Source organism: Gopherus flavomarginatus, chromosome 5 (assembly GCF_025201925.1).
Source record: "Gopherus flavomarginatus isolate rGopFla2 chromosome 5, rGopFla2.mat.asm, whole genome shotgun sequence".
Taxonomy (NCBI): domain Eukaryota; kingdom Metazoa; phylum Chordata; order Testudines; family Testudinidae; genus Gopherus; species Gopherus flavomarginatus.
In genome coordinates this window covers 46,560,921-46,576,358 of record NC_066621.1, presented here as the reverse complement: position 1 = coordinate 46,576,358, position 15,438 = coordinate 46,560,921, and positions in this window count along the sequence as shown.

Sequence of the window (15,438 nt, the reverse complement as noted above, 5' to 3'; positions counted from 1 at the left end):
AGTGGCCAATTCAACTAAATCTCTTTTAGTGACTTAGACTAGCCAGGCTAAGTGTCCTGGACTCCCTGCTAAGAGTAATACACTGAGCTGAGGCTTGCCGCAACCCATGAAAACTCTTTCTCAGGGATTTCTTTGATCCAGGCCTGGAACCTTCTACTGATGTGCTTTAGCCATTGTTTCTGTTCATTGAACATGAACTAGTGTCACTCATCATAGGGCTGATGTCCTGGCTTAAAACTGAAGCACAGTTCCAGTCAGTAGACTGACACATGGGCAGAAGTGAGGGGACTGATGCAAGAATTGTTCAGTGGAATTCCATGACCTGTTACGCAGACTAGATGATCATAATGGTCCTTTCTGGCCTTAGAATCTATGAACCCTTAAGTTCTTCTTCGAGTGCTTGCTCATATCGATTCCAGTTAGGTGTGCGCTCGCCGTGTGCACGCTCGTTGGAAGATTTTTACCCTAGCAACACTTGGTGGGTCGGCTGGGTGCCCCCTGGAGTGGCACCGCTATGGTGCTGGATATATACCCCTGCCAACCCAATGGTCCTTCAGTTCCTTCTTGCTGGCTACTCCGACAGAGGGGAAGGAGGACGGGTTTGGAGTGGATATGAGCAACACATCTCGAAGAACAACAGTTACAAAGGTGAGTAACCGTCTTTTCTTCTTCGAGTGCTTGCTCATATCCATTCCAATTAGGTGATTCCCAAGCCTTACCTAGGCGGTGGGGTCGGAGTGAGATGTTGCAGAATGCAAAACTGCTGAGCCAAAGGCTGCCCCATCTCTGGACTGTTGAACCAGAGCGTAATGAGAGGCAAAGGTGTGGACTGAGGACCAGGTAGCTGCATGACATATCTCCTGCATGGGTACATGAGCTAGGAAGGCGGCAGATGAAGCCTGAGCTCTGGTAGAACAAGCGGTGAGGTGGCTCGAGGGAACATGAGCCAAGTCATAACAAGTACGGATGCACGCTGTCACCCAAGATGAGATCCTCTGGGAGGAGACAGGTAGGCCCTTCATTCGGTCTGGCTCTAACGTAATCTGCCTGGACTCTTGTACCCCCACACATACCCAGCCCCCCCACCCACTGCCCTGACACCTGCACCCCCTTCACATGCCCCCAGCCCCTCCACCCACTGCCCTGACGCTGCACCCCCTTCACATTCCCCCAGCTCTCTGCCCTGACTCTTGCCCCCTGCACATACCCAGCTCCCCCACACTCCCTGCACCCCCCACATCCTGACTCTTGCACCCCCACATTCCCACCTGCACCCTTAGCACCAAAGGAGAGCTGCCCAGATAAGTGCCCCACACCCAAACCTCCTGCCCCAACCCTGAGCCCCCTCCCTCATTCTAGCTCCTGGCCAGACCCTTCACCCCCAGCCTTGTGCTCAGTGCACACCCACCCTCAGCTCAGTGCAGAGAGAGGAAGAGAATGGGCCAGACCAGAGAGAAGGTAGGTACCCACTGTATGTGGGCAGGGCCGGGACCCCAGACCGGCACTGGGCTGAGCGGGTCCGGCAGCCGGGATCCCAGCTGGCAGGAGCTGGAGGATGGAACCCCTGAGCGGCAGTGGGCTGAGTCGCTCAGCCCACTGCCGGTCTGGGGTCCCGGCTGCTGGCCCCGCTCAGCCCACTGCCGGTCTGGGGTTCTGGCTGCCAGACCCTTCCCAGCTGGGATCCCGGCCGCATGCCCCGCTCAGCCCATTGCCGGCCTAGGTGAACAGAACCCCAGGCCAGCAGCGGGCTGAGCGGGTCAGTGGCGTAAGATCAACATTTTAATTTAATTTTAAATGAAGCTTCTTAAACATATTGAAAACCTCGTTTATTTTACATACAACAGTAGTTTAGTTATATAATATATAAACTTACAGAGAGAGACCACGTAAAAACCATTAAAATGCATAACCGGCACACAAAACCTTAAATCTGAGTGAATAAATGAAGACTCGGCCCAGCACTTCTGAAAGGCTGCCGATCTTGGTTTGGAAGATAGTTGTGATGGAACATGGAGCCTGTTCCCATAGGAGGAGGACTGAAATCCAATGCAGGTCAGTGGTAGTGATTATCAGTCGCTAACTGACGGCTGGCTGGCGGTCTGCCTGAAGAGAGTCATTGATCTCAATCCAGAATATAATGGGGAAAAGGAAATATTCTGTGACTTCTCACAGTAATTGGAGCATATTCAGGTTGGCTTGGCTTGTTCCTTTTCAGGATCTAAACCATGCTTGGTTCCCATTCTTCTTCGGTTGGTTCCCCATCTGCTTAATCAACGCAAAACTTTTTGAGATACTTCTGAGTTCACTAGAGCAAAGTTGTGGCTTCAAGTTAGTAAAGCTCTTGGTCAAGACATTGTTTATTCTGCCAAAATAAGATAAAGTGCAACTGTGCCTTTCCACAGCGTCTCACACCAGAGCACAGAAGAGAGGCCTTAGGTAACAGGAAGATTAGTTTGAAAATAGCACCTTTGAGTGTTGGTACTGAAGACAACACATGCACTTGAAATAACTATTTTCATGGCTTTTTTTGTTGTTGTTTTTACCCCTGTCAGGTTCATTATATTGTAAGGGACTTTATCCACCACCAAAGAGAGAGAGAGCGTTTCCTACTGCTATTGTTGGAGGAATAGACCCATCTGTTGTGATTTACAGAGAAATATAACTGTGTAAGGAACTGCAAAATAACCTTTCAACCAGGCTGTCATAATATAATTCCCAATTCTGGACCTTAGCGTCCAAAATATGGGTATTAGCATGAATTCCCCTAAGCTTAATTACCAGCTTAGATCTGATAGGCTGCCACCAATTAGGACTTAGAGTAGAGCACCTGATCGACTCTAGTCTCCCCCAAAAACCTTCCCTGGGGATCCCAGGACCCAAATTCCCTGAGTTTCACAACAAAGGGGAATAAACCATTTCCTTCCCCCTCCGGCAATACAGACTCAAGCTTCTTTGAGCCTTAACTATGAGAAAACACTTAAACAGGTTTTAAAGCAAAGCTTTTAATAAAAAAGAAAGAAAAAAGTAACAGGTTTATCTCTGCACTTTAGATGGTAAAAAGTTACAGGGTCTTTCAACTTATAAACAATAGAAAGAAACTTTCTCCAGCAGAAACACAATTTAAGCTACTTCCAGCAAGTACACATATGCAAATGAAAAAGAAAACAAAAGACTATGACCGCCTTTTTTACTTACAATTCTGAACAGATAAGAGACTGTAGCAGGGAGATTGGCAGAAACCTGGTTACACCTCTAGCCCCGTCCAGGACTCAGAGAGAACAAAGCCAAACCCAAAACCCACAAACAAAGGCTTCCCTCCTGTTAGGTAATAAAGCAAGTCCTCACTCACCTCTCCAGCACCCGAGTTCGTGCGGAGTTGGTATGGGGCACACAATTCTGTCAGAGACCAGACACCAATGCGTTGATCAACGGGCTCACACTATCCTTAGCTCTAAAAAGCTTTAGATTAAGTGTGGCCCCTTTATTAGGGGTGAGCATCAATATTTATACACAGAAGTAAACAAAGTGATTAACAAAAGATAATGGTCATGCATAATTAATCAAGATTTTACAGGAAAAGCAAGTTAACAAGTAAATGCATAGAGATAAAGGCTAATGGCTACTAGGGAAAGGGGGTGTCATGAGTAGTTTGCAGGTCAGTGCTTTGTTCAAAAGGGTTCAGGAAGGATTATGCAGAGACAGTCAGTCTGGGTGTGTTTTGGCTCCCCAAAGTCCACCAAAAGTTTAGACCCAACATTCCTCCATTTGTAGCTTTGAGATAACTATTAATCAAAAAGCTACACCCTATTTTAAGATCTCAAGGGCCGCTTGGCAATTTTAGCCTGGGCCAATTTGAAGAGAGTAAGGCTTTTAGCTGAAGTGGGAAAAGAATAAACTGACTTACATGAGTTTATGAGGGAGGGGACACACTGAATACAGCAACACAGTATTATAAGGACTACTATGGCCCCAACAACACCCACCAAGAGTTTTTTTTTTAACCCACCCAAATCCGGGCAGCCAATTTCATAAGGCTCCCCACCAATCATAAGGTGGCTGGCCAGAGGAGTAGTTTTTAGCCATTTCCCTTAGGTGTTTGGTATGTTGAAAAGTGTTAGAGTAGGTGTCATTTACAAAAACACAGCATTCTTCATAAGCAGAAAATAAACTAAAAAAGCATAAAAAAAACATACAGTTGTCAGAATAAAGGGTCCTCTCATTTTTTTTTCGAGTCAATTTAAGTCTAATGTCTGAGAGAGGTAAGCTGGTCCACTGGTCGAAGGCAGTGTCCTCAGTGGTGACAAGAGCTGCTGGTCCGTCACTGTGGTCCACTACGGCTAGCTTGACGTGGGAGTGGTGGATCCAAGATTTGCGTCCTTCCAGGAACACTGCAGTCTGGGTTGTTAAAAGAACCTGGTGGGGTCCAGTAAACCTTGGCTGGAGGGTGTCGTCACGAACGAACTTTTTGGCCCAGACGAAGTCCCCTGGTTGGAACGGGTGGATCTGTTCCTCCAGCGGCACGGTCTGGGAAAACTGCGAGGCTTTCCAAAGGGTACGGAGGCGAGCCTGTAGGGAGAGAAACTGACACGCGGTTAAATGATCCCCTCCCAATAGTGAAACATCAGCACGTGGTAGCGCCCCGCCTTTGAAAGGGGGGGTGTTCATAGAGCAGTTCAAAGGGGGATAATCCCAATGCGCGGGTTGGGCGAGTACGAAGGTGAAACAGGACCAAGGGAAGTACCTGAGGCCACTTTAATCCTGTTTCCTGACAGTATTTAGCCGATGTAAACTTAAGTTCCCTATTTATACGCTTAACTTTTCCGCTAGACTGGGGGTGGTAGGGTGTATGAAAGGAGTGTGAAATGCCCAGTCCTTGTTTTAAACGGCCAAGGACATGACCAGTAAAGTGAGGTCCGTGGTCTGAGTCGAGCACAAGAGGGATGCCAAAACGGGGTACAATGTTTCTAAGGAGAATTTTCGCCACTGTGGCAGCAGTACAATTAGCAGTAGGAAAAGCTTCGACCCAGGAAGTCAGAGGGCAAACCAAAACAAGGAGGTGCTTTTTTCCAAAAGCCTTTGGCATATCTGCAAAGTCAATTTGAAGATGTTGAAATGGAGCAGCAGGCGGAGGTTTTCCACCCTTAATTTTGTTAAGAGGTGGAGCAGGTCCATTACGCTGACATGTGCTGCATGCTTTCACTATTGATAGGCAATAGGGTTGAATGCCTGGAGCATACCAAAAGCGAGCGATGGTGTTCACGAGGGCGTGCATGCCGTAGTGACCCCCTTTATCATGGTGCCAGCGAACTGCCACGGGGTGTGTGGAGCGAGGGAGGCAGGCTCGGCCATCTGGCATAAGCCAGGTCCCTTTGACCAGAGTGGCCCCGAGGCTCTCCCACGATTGTAGTTCAGCAGCGGGTACTGGTACGGTGTGCGGTGGAGTAAAGGAGGAGGCTGCAATAGCCAATGTGGGCATGGCTAAAGGTAAGGTGGCAGCCTTCTTAGCGGAGGCGTCAGCCAGGGCATTCCCACGGGTAACGGGGCTACTATCTTTAGTATGGGCCCGGCAGTGAACTACAGCCAGGACAGAGGGTTTTTGGAGGGCGTCCAAAAGCTTGTGGATGAGGGGGAGGTGCTGAATGGGTTTACCGGCAGCTGTCTGGAAACCTCGAAACTTCCAGAGGTGGATATGACAATGCACAACTCCAAAAGCATATTTGCTATCAGTAAAAATGGTAACGGTCTTACCAGCGGCCAACTGGCAAGCTCGGGCCAGGGCATAGAGTTCAGCGGCTTGGGCTCCCCAGTTGCCTGGCAGTGAGGCGGCCTCTTGAATGTCCCATTCAGAGGTGACAGCATAACCAGTGAAACGCTTGCCATCAACATAGAAGGAGCTTCCGTCCGAGAAGAGGATGCAATCGGGGTTGTCCAGTGGCACGTCAAACAGGTTGTCTCTTATCTGTAAGATGCTGTAAACTACTTCCACACAGTCGTGCTGATCCTGGAGGACTGGCAGGTCAGGAAGCAAGGTAGCTGGATTAAGGGGTCCACACCTTTCAAAAATTAGGTTAGTGTCTTCTAAGAGTTCGGCCTCTAGCTGTTGCTGACGATGGGCCGAAAAGACTTGGGTTGTGCCCCTACGCAGAAGGGCTGACAAGGCATGAGAGGTCCAAACCGTGGTAAAATGACCCAGGGTTAGGCTCTTTGCCTTTGTGATCAGCAGGGCAGCTGCTGCCAGAGTTCGGGTGCAGGATGGGGTTCCCTGAGCGACAGGGTCGATTTGCTGAGAGTAAAAAGCAAGCGGGAAATGGTGGGGCCCGCTCAGCTGGGTAAGGACACCACTAGCAATTCCGCCCCTCTCGTGGACAAAAAGGTGAAAGGGTTTGCTGTAATTGGGGGGGCGGAGAGACATGGAGGAGGCCACACTGTCCTTGAGTAACTGAAAGGCTTGAATAGTGTCCGGGGACCACTGCAAAGGGTCAGGAGCAAGGTTAGCAGTGAGTCGGTGGAGCGGTTTGCTTAACTCCCCGCAGGACGGCAACCAGGGGCGACAGAAGCCAATTAATTTTAAGAAACCTCGAAGTTGTTTCTTGGTGTTCGGTAGAGGGCAGTTTTGAATAGTCTTTATGCGGGCTGGGTTCATCTGTCTTCCCTCTGGGGTTAACAGGAAGCCCAGATATCGGACCTTTTGTGAGACCCACTGAATCTTTTTAGGGTCTACCTTGTGGCCTCTGGTGTGTAGGTATAATAAAAGTGCCTTACCATCGATGCGGAGGGCAGCTTTTTTCGCGATCACCTAATAGGATGTCATCTACGTATAGGACCAATGTGGATCCCTGCGGACTGGTGAAACCTTCCAAGTCGTGGCGGAGGCACTGGCTGAAAATCGTGGGGCTGTCTCTGTAGCCTTGAGGAAGTCGTTGCCAGACATAACTTTGTCCCTCCCAGGTGAAACCAAAGAGATACTGAGAGTCTGGGTGCACAGGAATGCTGAAAAAAGCTGATTTTAAGTCAATAACAGTGAACCACTCAGCATCCCAGGGGATTTGGCTGATGATAGTAGCTGGGTCAGGAACTACTGCATGAAGAGGGACCACATACTGATTAACAACTTGTAGATCCTGTACAAAGCGCCAACGAACAGGGTCTCCGTCCTTTTTAGGAGGCTTTTTGACAGGCAGTATAGGGGTGTTACAGGGAGTGCGCTGAGGGCAGACTAGCTTTTGTGCAATGAATCCCTCGATAATGGGGCGGATGCCCTCCCGGGCTTCCAGCAACAGGGGGTATTGAGGGACTGACGGGGGGGTTAAGGAAGGCTTCACCTGAATCCTTACGGGCTCTGCCGAAAGGAGCAGGCCAACATCAGTGTCAGAAATTCCCCAGAGGGTTGAAGGCAAGTCAGTGAGGTCAGGGGAGAGAGAGGGGGGTGTTTCCCAATTACCCTGAGTAGGGGCCGAATCTCCTAACACTGTCATCAATAATCCTACCCCTTCAGGAGTGCAGGTTAAAGTAGCCTCAAGCTTACAGAGTAAATCCCGGCCCATCAAAGGGATCGGACAAGCTGGGGAAAAAAGAAAACGGTGAGGAAAACATTTATCAGCATAAATAACATTCAAAGGCAAAGTGAGTCCCAGAGACTGTGGGTTGCCCTCCACCCCAGTCGCAGTTTTAACCTCAGAGGATAGCCAGGGAGAGGGGGCATGATTTAAAAGAGAGAAAGTAGCCCCAGTATCAATGAGGAAAGAGACAGGCAGTCTCTGGACTGAAAGGGTTAAACGAGGCTCTTTGCTGGGAGGGGAGAAAGTGAGAAAGGAGCCGGCTAAAGACATTAAGGAAATAAGACCATCACATTGTTTGTCTTCGCCCCCGGGGTACGAGGCTGAGTTTGCTGCGGCTGCTGCTGTTTCCCGTAGTTGATCCAGGCCTGGGGAATGGGCTGAGCTGGTGGTGCACCTGTAAAGGCATCTCTCTAACTATACTTTTATTACTCGCAAGAGATTTGACGGGGACATCCTCTGGGCTATCCTCAGGGGGGGGCATGCACCCTGCTGTATCTGTTTGGACATTAGCCTAGTAACCACTCCTCCCGAGGTTTGCCCCTCCATTTCCTCCTCATCCTTCTGCAGAAATTCCAATTTGGGATTCTGCAGATTCCCCTCTGCTACATGGAGAGAGTCCCCCTGCGGAGGAATAGGGGCAGGTGCAGAGGGGACCAGCTGACGAGTCAAAACACGCCGTGGTCTACACCCTTCATCGAAATAACCTGGAGGGGGTTCACTCTCGGGAGAGTACCTGACTGCCATAATTTTTAAAGATTTCCACAGCTCTGCTGCTGTGTTCCAACAAAGCCAGTAACATAACTGTCCCGGATGGTCTTTTTCGATCTGGCTCTTTACTCCTCTTAAGGCAGCCTGTTCGAAAGAGCCATACGAAGGCCACCTCATCTCCGGGTCGGCCAATACCGCGGTATACCCAGTCCAATTCCTTACACATAGTGTGTACAACTTCTTCCTAGACATTCCTGTCTGTACTGGGAGTTTCCCTTCGTTCCATAACTTATTTACAATCCCCAACGGACTCTCAAGAGGCACGCTAGTCCCTTGACCCATGGTGTCTGACAGGAGCCCTCCAACTGGCGTTTATCCTGCTGTCCAATACACGACCCCTCAATATTGAATTGGCTGGGAGAAATCTCCTGTGGCGCCTTGCCAATTCATATATGAGTGGTCTGACCACTGGACAGAGGTACCGCACCAGAAGGAATCCCGGACGAGCCCCCAAATTGTTAGGTAATAAAGCAAGTCCTCACTCACCTCTCCAGCACCCGAGTTCGTGCGGAGTTGGTATGGGGCACACAATTCTGTCAGAGACCAGACACCAATGCGTTGATCAACGGGCTCACACTATCCTTAGCTCTAAAAAGCTTTAGATTAAGTGTGGCCCCTTTATTAGGGGTGCGCATCAATATTTATACACAGAAGTAAACAAAGTGATTAACAAAAGATAATGGTCATGCATAATTAATCAAGATTTTACAGGAAAAGCAAGTTAACAAGTAAATGCATAGAGATAAAGGCTAATGGCTACTAGGGAAAGGGGGTGTCATGAGTAGTTTGCAGGTCAGTGCTTTGTTCAAAAGGGTTCAGGAAGGATTATGCAGAGACAGTCAGTCTGGGTGTGTTTTGGCTCCCCAAAGTCCACCAAAAGTTTAGACCCAACACTCCCATGAGATTTTAAACTATTTTGTCTCCTGATTGGTCCTCTGGTCAGGTGTTTGGGGTCCCTGTTTGTTAACCCTTTACAGGTAAGAGAGACATTAACTCCTAACTATCTGTTTATGACAGGGGCAAAATGTAAACTGAAGGTAGTGATAATTTGTAAGTAAAAATCTTTACTTACAAATTATCAGTACCTCCAGTTTACATTTTGGCAGAAACATACATATTCGAGCACGTAAATGATGGGATTTTTGTCTTCCTCTGATGAATCAGATATTGGTCACTGATAAGATATGGGACTTGTGGGCTGTTCTAATATGGAAAATCCTACATTCTTATGAACTGACAGCACAATGTAGCTTTTATAAGTGCCTTGTTATGCCCCGTTGAAAGGTTATTTTGCAGTTCCTTACACAGTTATATTTCTCTGTAAATCACAACAGATGGGTCTGTTCCTCCAACAATAGCAGCAGGAAACTATTTCTCTCTCTGACTTTCTGAGAGGAAAGACCACCAGGGCCATTAATTGTGTTTGTGGGACTTTGACCATTATCTGATGAAGAGTAAAAATGGCTCATTTTAATGAGGCTTAAAAGGAGCATTTAGCATATGTGGGAACTACATGTTTTCTGTTCCCATCAGATCTCCCATGATTGGTGAGAGACTCTGGCCTTTATCGGATGGGGACTAAAATTCCAGCTTATTCATGTGAGGTATAAGATTGTCTATTCATTTGTAATATGATGGAGGATGAACCCAGCGTGTCAACGTAGAGCAACTGGAAAAGTGGGCAGAGCATGATAATTCTGTGTTTATGCAATATGTATATTAAGGGGTATAGCGTGAGCCAAGCTGAAGTCCGGAGCATCCCTGTTTGTGAGAGCCCACAAAATGATTTCCAGGCATAAAACTGAGTATTTGGCACGTCTAGGCTATTTGATTTGTCCTTGCAGTTGAAATGCAGGCACAAATGGTACCCACCGATGGGTCTCAGGGAGCCCCCCCTTCTGAAAATCAATTTCTAACTGTGAAGAATTCTTTCCAAGGTAGTGAAATAAGTGCTTCATAGAGCATGTGAGGTTTTTAGGCTCTTGCACCCTTATCCAACATGTTACACAAATATTTTGAATATGACTTTTTCATTTTAAAATGCCCAATGCACTGCTAGAGCATACTGTGCTTTATACACCAGGTTTCAGAGTAGCAGCTGTGTTAGTCTGTATCCGCAGAAAGAACAGGAGTACTTGTGGCACCTTAGAGACTAACAAATTTATTTCAGCATAAGCTTTCGTGGGCTACAGCTCACTTCTTCAGATGCATAGAATGTGTGTTCCGTTCTATGCATCTGATGAAGTGGGCTGTAGCCCACGAAAGCTTATGCTGAAATAAATTTGTTAGTCTCTAAGGTGCCACAAGTACTCCTGTTATTTATACACCATGGTTTTCAAAAGTAACTAGTTATTTGGAGTGATTCAGTTTTTGGGTCTCCAACTTTAGACACATTAAAGGGTTCGGATTTTTCAGCCAATGTGTTGTGTCTACTATCTGAGGATCAGACTCCTTTAAGGCATCTGAAATCGGGCATCCAAAACTGAGTCATTTTTGAAAGTCTTGGCCATAAAATATAGGAAACGTCCTACAGCTGGTCCAAGTTGGATAGTTTAAAAAGAGCTTTCTCCACGTTAGCTTAGCTATTGTATTGTCTAATTTTTGAGGTCTTTAAAAGAGTCAGTTTCTGAAAATTCCTCTTTGTCTCTTCTAGTTTTCTTAATGTTAGATCTGTAGGAGTGCAAAGCTCACTCCTTGATAGTGATCGTAAAATGGTTTCTTCTTATACTCATGTCAAATGAAAACCTTTATAATCTAAGCACAACAAATGTGCAACAAGGTGAAAATAAAAATGTTCTACTGTTTTGCCCAAACACACTATATCAGTAAGATATTCTAATTTGTTACCATGGTGTAAATCTGGAGTAACTCCACTGTATTCCATGACAATTATACTCTTGATATACAGTGCTGCCACTGAGCAGACTTTGGTCCCTGTTCATAGTTACGTCATTTTAACTCCATGACTGATTTATAGCTCTTCATTGCTTGGTTGCTTACCTGTTGAGTATTGCAGTATATTTCAAATGATTTAATAATATCTTGAATTTGCCGAGCCTTCCCTGCAAGAACAGAGGCTCTCTGCACATGTGAATTCAACTTAACTTGACCAAGGTATTATCCCTATTTTATAGATGGGGAAACTGAGGCACGAACTTTGCAACTTGTCCAAGCTAACATCGTGTATTAGTGGTGAAGCCATAGATAGAATCCAGTGGTGAAACTGAGGCCCTGCTGAAGTTAATGGCAAAACTCCCATTGACTTCAATGGGGCCAGGATTTCACCCTTGGTGTTCTGACTCACCCCCATTCCCCTGCTCTAACCACTTGACCCCACTGTCTCCTCTGTCTTTTTATTGGTAAACTATTTTCATATCCCTTCATTCCAGCCCCAGTTTCCTGCTTTCCCCTGCCAGGCTTCCCACAGCCCCGAGTTTCTTATTTCCAAAATCATTTGAATTAAAAGGCCGGAAACACCAGTCAAACATCTAATCTAAACTCAGCGGGAAATAACGCACGGGAGATGCTAAGCATTTTCTGGAACACTTGTGGCACTGCATGAAGTCCCTCCTGCCGGGATGTTGTGAGGCTGCACACACAGATTATCTCAGCCGCTAGAATTAGCTGCACATAAAGGCACCTGCTGTGTTGGGGGAAGCTGACAGGGACACGAGTGTGTCACTCAAATTGCAAAAGGAAAATCTTACCACCACTCCCGGCATGCCACTAATGACTGCAGCGCCTCTGCCCAGCTTCAGGCAACGAGGGAATTAATTCTGAGGCTGCTATCAGAGTGCTGGCGCACGGCAAAGTGGGCCAAACTCTCTCCAGCCCTGGGAGAAGTTAATAGAGTTGCACTACGGATGGATTTGGCCCATTGTGGCTCAGGAAGCAAGTGTTCTTGTGGTACAGTGGAAGTCTGCAGCCAAAGCAGCATAAGAGCCGACATGGCCCTTCAAAGTACTTTGGGGCCCTGCCTGGGGAAGCCTGTGTTGGGAATGTGGATACATCTTTCTGTTTTTTTGGTCTGTTTGGTTTTTGTCTTTTATGATTTTAGTAAGATCCTTTCATGGGCCACAGTCGAGCTTCTCCTTCCAAGTGTTGAAAAATCCCATTCTGCAGTGGGAACTGGCTGAGGCATGGCTGGCTGGTCTGGTTTGCCACCCTTCTGCTCTGAGATGGGTTCCCAGCATGAGGGCTAAGAGGGGGGAGCAGTGGGGAAGAATGTCCTGGGATTCTGTCAGCAGCGAGTGCAGTGAGGGGTGTGGGGGACAAGGGAGGGAGTCCGGACAGACTCTGGGACACAGCGTGGGAGTTAACAGAAAAATGTGTCGCAGCCCACTCAGAACGGTAGAGCTGGCTCTGCTCAGTGAAGTGTTCAGCTCTTCCAGTGCGAATGCAGCAGCTGTTACAAAGGCCTCCAGCTGCTCAATGTGCATTGAGGGTGCACCATGCTATCTCCCCCCCTTCCCCACCCCCTGGTGGCCACACTGGTTGCTCCAGCTGTGTGAAAGGAGGAGAACTGAGGCCAAACTGGTACAGGGAGAGGGCCTGAAGCTCTCTGTCCACACACCCAATGGCCAAAGGAGAGCTGCTTCCCTCTCTCACCCCTCCCCCAACAGGTAGGTGAGAGCACCTCCATCCTGTGTTCGCTTCCCAACCCTGCCCCACAGGGGACCCACGCACAGGACAACCACCTGCCAGTTCTATGGTGAGGAAGAGGAGCCGTCTCAGTGAGGTACAGGGATGGGGGAAGCATGGTGGTGAAGGGATATTAGGCCAGGGATAGGATGGCAGAGTTGCTGGATATGTGGGGAGGGAGGATTTGATGATTAGGGATGGAAGGTCATGTGTATCCCTGGCTGAGGGGGCAAATTGTTAGTGTCTAGCCGTAACCTCGCTACGGAAGGTGATGGCTGTAGTGTCTTCAAACTCAGCAAAGACAAAGACCAGCCAGGGGAGGGGAGGTAAGGGAAGGAGCTGATTTCCAGCTACTGCTTTACATTGCAAATTTGAGGTTTTTCAGTCTGCCTCTCTGCGTTGTTCAGAGTTTGCATCATTTTAAGCACTGTTCTGGTCACTTTTAAAAGTGAGCTGCAAAAATAAGTAAATGGGCTTGTGCCCTTTTTTTGTGCTGCTTTAGGATGGATAAGCAAGCTTGAGTTTAATGAAGGGGAAAAAAGTGCTTGCTTTTTACAGTAGAAAACGATGACAGGAATTCTCCTCCAACTTTCCCACTAATGGGAATTTCATGCTACCTCCGTGTCAGCTGAACCAGTGCTAGCACTGGTGAAAGTGCAAGTGTAGACAAGGCTTTCTGGATCATGAATTAAACTCTGATAGGGTAGCCATTGAGAGGGGCTGCTGTTTTTAGTGGACATAAAACCTTAATGCCCATTTAACTCCAATGCCTAATTAACACTAGTCTGCATTAGGTGTTCAGTGCTCCTAGCCCCTTCCATTAGGGTGTGAATTTGCCCAATGAATCTCCAAAACTCTCCAGCAAAGGCAGAGGAGACCAGATGTGACAGTCCTGATAAGTATATGGCATAAAAAGAAACTTTTCAGGGACTGAGCGTGTTGGGAGTAATCCCTGGGGTAATCTGTTATAAAAATGAGAGAATTGGTTTATCGCTGAGCCTGGCCCTCTTTGCAAAGCTGACAGCTAATTAGAAAAGAGCTTTAGCTAGCCTGCAAATTGGCTTTCTTCCACTACTTACCACCCCTGTGTGTTTGTCAGGAAGCAGCAGGGTCCCTCTCATGAGAGAGTTTGCTTAGTATTTCAGGAGCTCATTAGAAAGAATGGAAAATCCAGCTGTGAGAGTTCAGGGGAAACAAACATCTGGAGTCTAATGAAAGGCAAAGCATTTAACAGCTTCATATGCAACAGGCTGCTGGCTGTGGTACTGACTAAAATCCTCTCTGGGGCAGGGCAATTCCCCATCTCACAGAAGCAGAGCCCTTGTATTTTGTTTGTTCTCCCTTTTATGTCATTTTCAGTGCCCAGAGCCTAATGCTCAGCATTTATAATCATCACTCACACGCACGGATGTAGAACTGATAAATGAAATTGTTTTCAATTGTTCACTTTATTAATGTAACTTCTGTTCACCATTCACTACACTTGCCTATACTGTAACTTCTGTTCCATAGTGTAATTCAAACCCCATTTTAAAACACTCACTCCATTTTGTAAAAGCTTCCTCCAACCTTCATTTTTGCAAACCCTGCTGTAATCTTATTAGTTTAATTTAGATGTGTGAATGAGGTATGTATGAATGACGGAATCAACCTCCAGCCCCAGCCTGTCCTGATGAGATAAAGTTCAAATACCAACGGCTGAAGACCTAGACAACAGCCCTAAACAAAGTAAGAAGCATCCACCCTAAAAAGAAAAGGACAACAGAACAACAGAAGGAAGATCAAAGCCAGGTCCAAGGCTGAAAGTCACGCCTGCAATTGATGGGTGATCAATCTAAACCCAGAGGCAGCGTGACACAGCAAGACCTATAGACTTTGAATCCAAACTAAAAACCTATAAAAAAGAAGGGTGAGATGAGAGACTCTGGGTAACATTCTGCTGCCAACATGGAAGGACATCAGTGCCTGCCCAACAGAGATCCAGCTTGTCCTTGTGCCTGGCTTTCCTGGCCAGTTAGCAGCCACAAGCTACGAACCCAAGCTGCAAAATCAAGCCATGAACTTAAGCTATCTTCAGGACTGGTAACTATGCAGCAGCTGCAGAACACCTGGTGAATGTGTGTGTGTGTGTGTGTGTGTGTGTATAGGTATTAGGTATAATGTGTGTGTATCAGGCTGGTAACTATGCAACAGCTGCAGAACATCTGATGGATGTGTGTGTGTGTGTATAGGTATAAGGTATAATGTGTGTGTATAAAAATTAGGATATTAGTTGTTAGTCATAAATTGTTATCATAATAAATGTGGCATCTTTGCCTTGTCCCCTTTAATAAGATCCTGCTGGTTTTTACTGGTCTAATATAATTGGTATAACACGCACACTCTCCATGCCCCCTGCCTCCAGTGAGGTAACAAGGATTCTCCCTCTTTCACAGCTGGGGAAGTCAAGGTATAGAGAGGTAATTGTGGG